General features: G+C 53.4%; 1 protein-coding gene across 10 annotated transcripts in view; it reads left to right on the top strand.

Annotated features, from left to right (window-relative positions):
* The first annotated feature begins 230 nt into the window (after window positions 1–230).
* LPP (LIM domain containing preferred translocation partner in lipoma) overlaps window positions 231–6,000 on the top strand; it is a 344,459-nt gene continuing 338,689 nt past the window's right edge. For 2 of the 10 annotated variants that reach the window (XM_054834699.1, XM_054834691.1), the window contains exon 1: window positions 241–353. The gene's annotated coding sequence lies outside the window, so the exon portion shown is untranslated. Of the gene's footprint in view, window positions 354–670; window positions 754–829; window positions 959–4,967; window positions 5,067–6,000 lie in introns of those variants that run through there. The other 8 variants (XM_054834701.1, XM_054834704.1, XM_054834703.1 and 5 more) reach the window with 8 other exon arrangements.

The following is a 6,000-nucleotide window of genomic DNA, read 5'->3' as shown; positions in this document are numbered from 1 at the left end:
CTTGGGCCCGACACCCCGGGTTACAGGGCAGGCGGGTGATGCTTTGCAGGGTCGGGGCTGTCTCCAGCCCCCTCCCGAGGTACCGGTAGCTGCCGCCCCCCGCCGTGCGCGCAGCGCAGCCCCCTCCCGCCGTGCGGCCGCCCCGGCCCGGGCCCCGGCCCCGGCCCCAGCCCTTACATGGACAAATCTGCCTGCAGGGAAAGGCAGGAATTTGGGCCCTTGACGTCAGCCCCGGGCAGAGCGCAGCAGCCCGGCGGGGCGGGAGGCAGCGGCCGCCGCTTTCGCTTTTTGTTTCGGGGGCGTCCCGGCCGAGTTCCGGGCTGCCGGCCCCCCCTTCCTCAGCCCGAGGGGAGGTAAGGGCCGAGGGGGGCGCGGAGGGGCCGGAGGGAGGGATGCAGAAGGCGGGAGCGCCGCGACCGGGGGAGGGGGGGGAATGCAGAGGGGCGCGGGAGCGGCTGGAACGACCGGAGGGAGGGATGCGGGAGGGCGGAGCGCGGGAGGGGCCGGCGGGGGAATGCGGGGGACCGTGGGGTGGGGGCGCAGAAGCAGGGGGCGCGGGAGGGGCTGCCCGGGGGACGCGGCGGAGCAGCGGCGTGGAGCGTGGAAGGGGCCGGCGGGCGGAAGGGGCCGGCGGCGGGGCCGAGGGGCGGGCGTGGCGTTGCGGTCCCCGCCCCCGGCCCCACCTCCCCCCGCCGCCTCCTCCCGCCGCCGCCGCCGCCGTCGCGCTCGCCTCCGCTGCCTCCTCCCCCCGAGGTATTGTTGCAGATAATAACTTGCCCCCTTCCTCTTCCCCCCCCCCCCCCCCCATTGCCCGCCGAGGCAGCTGTGCAACAGCTGGAGCCCCCGGCCGGGGCGGGGAGCGCTGCCGGCCGCCCGGGGGGGGGCCCGCGCCTGGCTCCTCCCTCCGCCCGGGGCGCCGAAGCCGCCGCGGGGGGGACGGACGGCCCGGCCCGGTGAGGTGCGAGCTCGGCCGCAGGGCGGGGGCAGCTCCCGGGTGTGGGGCGGGGGGAAACTTCCCCGGTACTTGAGCGGCTCCGCTGCGCTCCTCCCTCCGCCCCTCTCCGCGCCAGGCGGGGGCTGCCCGCGGGCCGGGGTCCCCTCTGGGCTGCCGGGGCTCGGCGGCACGGTGCTGCCGGACGCAGGTGCACCTGGCCCGGGCGGGGGCCGCCTCCGCCCCCGCGGCGGCTGCAGCGCTGTCCCGCCGCCGCACCTTGCGCCCGTCGACCCCTCGGTCGGGGCTCGGTAGTAAATAACAAGTTAAGTAAAGCCCTGGCAGCTTTTTATACGCCAGGGGAGGCCCACCCTCCCCCAGCAGGTAAGGACGTAAAAGTTTCCCACAACCTTACGTCACCCAGGGTTTTTTTTTTTTAATACAATTTTTTTTTCTCCCCTCTGTCTTGCCCTCCCCTTTCGAACAGGCAAATCTTATTCCTGCCATTGTTCAGGAGCGCTCTCCACGCCCTGGGGCTGTGCTGGGGAGAAGGCAGTGCTCCGGAGTAGGAGGTGTTGATGGAGAAATTCGTGCTGTAATTGCTCTGGCTACTGTACCTCGAGGTGCAGTTTGGCCACGTTGCTGAAACAAATGAGCATTGGATTCCCCTGCTTTGTTTTGATTATTTTGTTTTTTCTGTGTTTGTATGTTTTGGCTTTTTGGCCCAGTTGTCTGTTTTTTTGGATTGGGTTCCTGTTTGGTATCTTTCTTGCCAGGCGATTGATACACAAACTTTTAAGAGCTTGCAGGAACTGTGGAGCTCGTGTTTTCCTGCACATCCACACCACGTTTGCCCCTGTGCAGAAAGTGGTTTTGGCCCATGTGAAATGCAAGGTCTCGCATGGAAGCATTAAGTTTCTCGAAGCACTCTAGATGTGAGAATTTCTTTGCTTTCTTGGACTCATTTGCCCATAGAGTTTGTGTTTGTACTTTCCAGGAATAATTTTTGGGGCAAGATCTGAGAGAGAGCGGGGATGTCTGGGAGCTGGGTGATATAGCAGGTGCTGGCTCACCAAGTGATTACAGATATGGGATATTAGGAAGGCAGGGAAGTGCTTGGAGCCAGAAAATGGGACACAGCATTTCATCTGTACGCTTTCAACCACGTTCACACTGTAAAATGTTGGCTGTTGTCCTGTGCTTAGCACAGTTTGGGTGTGTGAGGGACTTTCTGGTTATCCCCACCCTTGCTGCAGCAGGACTGTCCCAGGCAGGGCTAAATAATACTCTGAAATATGGGATTTCCCTCAGGAAATATTTCCATCTGAGGATAAAGATTTAGTGTTGAAAACTTCTCTCTGCCTGTTGGCCTGCTTTGTCTCCCCCTGCCCACCCCATGACCTTTCATCCTATCACTCCTAAATTTATTAGCTCTGTTATTCCCCTCTTTCAGTTGTTTAGCCTATGTTGGAGGGGTTTTTCTCTGTGGGATGGGCTGTCAGCAGGTGTTTGTGTGGGTGGTGGCCATAGGGGCCACCTGGCAGTGAGCTCCTGCCCTTAGTGTCTAATCCTGCCTGCAGCTGCAGTGAGGTGCTGGCGCTGCTAATGGGGCCTTCAGCCCTGCTGCCCTCTAATTGTTGAGTTGCATTTATAGTTTTCCTTTAATTGTTTTCTTCATTTTTTTTTCCTCACCTGAGTCAGCTTGTGTTAGCCGTTGTTGGGAAAAGCTACCAAGTTGGGGGAATTTGGTCCAGGATGGTGGCAGTGCAAAGTCCTCATCAGTTATGGTGCTGGGGGCTCTTCTGCCATCAGATGTCTTCTGGTCCTTGTAGGCTCTTCTTCCAGCCCTGTGGTTGCAGGGCCTGTTTGGAGCACATGAGTTGCTGAAGGTCACTGTAGGCTTTTTAGGTGTCTCTTGGCTGGAGAGAGGCGCCTTGTAACGGGTAGGTGGTGTGTGATGAGTCTGTTAGACCGTGAGAATGTGCTCCTTGTGCACAGAGAGAGCACTTGAGTGATTATTTTTTTTTTAATACCCTCTTCCCAAAAGTCAGCTCCAGAGCACGTGCGTTGTGTGGAGGCTGTGGGCTTGTTGGCTGTGGATGTGTCCTGTGTTGCCAGAGGTCTTGCTGTCCAGAAGTTCCAGTCAGGGATATGTGGCCCTCGTACACTGCCTGGGTAAACTGCTGGGTGGAAATGGAGGATGTGTCCAGGAATGTAAAGCTGAAACTGTCTTGTTTAAGCTTCTGTAGGTACAGCCCCAAACTGCAATGCATCACTGTTGTGCAGTCTCCACAGTGCATGGTGCCTGGGTTGGTGAGGATTACCGCTTTTGTTGTTGCATGGTTGTCTTCATCACCCAAGTCTCCGTTGCCCGGTGTGGCTGGTACCAGCTGCCACCCCATAAGCTGGCTAGGCAGAGAAGCTCCATTTCCTGTTTCACTGAGGTGAGATTTTCACCTTTGGAGCATGTTTGGAGATCAGCCCAGGTGTCGGGGCTGGATGCTGGTGACCATGCCCATCTCAGCACAGACTCCAGCTCTGTGGGTCCTGTCTCCTTCTGTTAGTTGCCATTTGGACAAGCAGTCACTCAGCTTGAAGGAGTAAAAGTGTGGAATGATACTGGCTGTGACGTTCTCTGGTGAAACCAGGACAAACCGGCAAAAAATCTTTCTAGACTGGTGGGCCAGAAGTGGATTTCAGATCCCATATCCTAGCAATCACGGTCAGGGTACAGAAAATCCCAGGTTCCTGTGTGGTTTAGGTGCCTCGTCTCATGGAAACTTGCAGAACACATTGGATCACAAAGTTGTGTTGCTCTGAATATTGTCTTCAGCTGTCCTACGTTAGGAAAAGGTAATGGGCTCTTGTCTTAGCAGAATCAGGAACTGGTGCAGTGTAATTCAGGCACTCAAATAATGAAAGTGCAGATTCAGAGGTGTATCCCTTGCCAAAGCACTCGTTTCTCTAGGATGTTCAGAGGTGAAGCTCCAGAGCTGGACTAGTCAGTTTTGCAAGGCACCTAACAGTGTCAGTCTCAGTGGAGATGGAGTGCTTTTAAATATATAACATGATCATCAGTATGTATTTTTAATTATAACTCATAGTATGAATTACAGTGTGGAGGTTCACGGTCAGAGTGGAGACACCTCTCAATTTCAAAGCCTGTTGCCTTGTTTGTTAAAATCACTGCTCGTATTTGTCTGTATAATGTCTGACTATAAAACTTAAGTGATTCCCTTCTGATCAGTGAAGCCTGGTGCATGCAGTTGTGGAGAGGGATAGTAAAAATGGTGAGGAGCTGGAAAACCTGAGTGAGTTTGACCAGCAGTTTGAGATTGCTCCTATATAAAGGACTTGTTAGAAAGGTGTCACAGAAACAGCGAGCGCTGTTGGGAATGGAAAAGGTGTCTCTGTTCCTGTGTACCAATGCAAGCCAAGGTGAAAGTGGCTGATTCAAAATGAACAAAATTAAGTGCTTTTCCATGTAGCTAAATAGTGGCATTTATCATGCAGAATGTTGCTGAGGACAAGAATTTAGCCGAGTCTAGAAAGGAGATGGGTCGTATGAATGTCAGGTACATAGGGAGTTGTACCAGCTAATGGTGGTGGTTCTTATGTCATAAACATCTAATTAGAAAGAAGAGACTGTTTCATGCAGGTTTCTCTGAAACATCTCTTGCTGACTGTAGCTGGAGAAAAGCAGTAGCTTGGGTGGATGACAAATTGTTTGCAAGAAGACAAGTTTCCGTGCATCTGTGGAAACGTGTACCCTCAGGGTGCCCGCAGTGGTTTCTCTATTCCTTTGTCCATCATAGTTGTGCGAACAATGCATCCTCGGTGGCATTTCGTTCCTTGCCAAGCTTCTGAAAGCTTGACCCACACAGCTCTGCCTTTCTCCTAATAAACTCGTCTGTGGTAGCTCTGGTAATCCCTTCAGGTGGGGGAAAGTCCCTGTGGCTGCACAGAGAGGTTTTAAAGATGGCATTGGGATGACAAAAAAATACGCGTTTCCCTAAGGTACATCTGTGCTTTTTAGGTACATTACTTTTTTGATGGAGAGAAGCCTTTAGGGAAGCAAGGTGAATACCAAGTCTATGTGACCCGCCAGAAGGCTGGGATTCAGCATCTGTCTTGGGTATGTGCACGTGTGAGTGAGACAGCGACGCTCTTGCCTGTTTTCTGGTCCTCTGCAGCCTGCTTTTTTGCCCCGGTAACTTCATCATCTCCCTTTGCTCTCGCTCTCATAGCAGGGTAATTCTGCTAAAAGCTAGAGAGCTTACTGGAACTGCAGCCACGCTTCAAAAGCGGGCAGGAGCGGGGGAGACGGAAACCATAGCTTATCTAAGGATGTGGGTTATCTGAGGGACGGATTCGCAAGGAACAATACCTTTAAAGAGTGTGGGTTATATGTAGGAAAATACAGGACTTGAAATAACTTTAAGAACAACAGTTCTAGAGGAGGGACTGGAGGGAGGATGTTGCAATTGGCTTTCACTTGTACATTGGGATGCTGGAGGACAGCATCAGTAAAGTATGAAGAGCTCTGTGTTTTCATCTTTTTAATTTAGGTAGCTTTTTGTTTTGTAAAATAGAAACAAACAGAGAAAAGAAAACAACAAATCAAACTGAAAACCACAGACCAGAAAAACCCCACAAAGTTTGAAAGCTTTTTTGAGAGCTTGTGCCTGCCCAAGAAGCGGAGGTTAGTGGGGTGCAGGGCTCGGCTTTTTCCATTCCTCCTGCTTCTGGGCACGGCGGGGCAGGTAGGGCTCGTGATGTTTCCAATCCAGACCTGAAAAAAAAAAAACCCAACCCGCTACCCACACTTAATCGTTGTGATTAAGGTTACCGGTAGAGACACCTCGGTGGAGATTCTGCTTTCATCTCAAAGAGCTGGTTTTGATCTCGTTCTGAGCAAGCGCAAGAGCTGGCATGAAAATGATGATTTTTAAGTCACTGTCAGCAAGTCTCTGTCATTTTAGACTGTCAGTATCTGTTGTTGGGATCTGTGGGTGACAGCGACACACGTGTGAGTCGCTCAAAAGCACTCCCAAACTATCGCAATATGC

This window comes from Grus americana, chromosome 9 (genome assembly GCF_028858705.1).
Source record: "Grus americana isolate bGruAme1 chromosome 9, bGruAme1.mat, whole genome shotgun sequence".
NCBI lineage: Eukaryota > Metazoa > Chordata > Aves > Gruiformes > Gruidae > Grus > Grus americana.
Note: the sequence above shows the minus strand (reverse complement) of the source record. Positions and strands in the feature narration are given on the sequence as shown.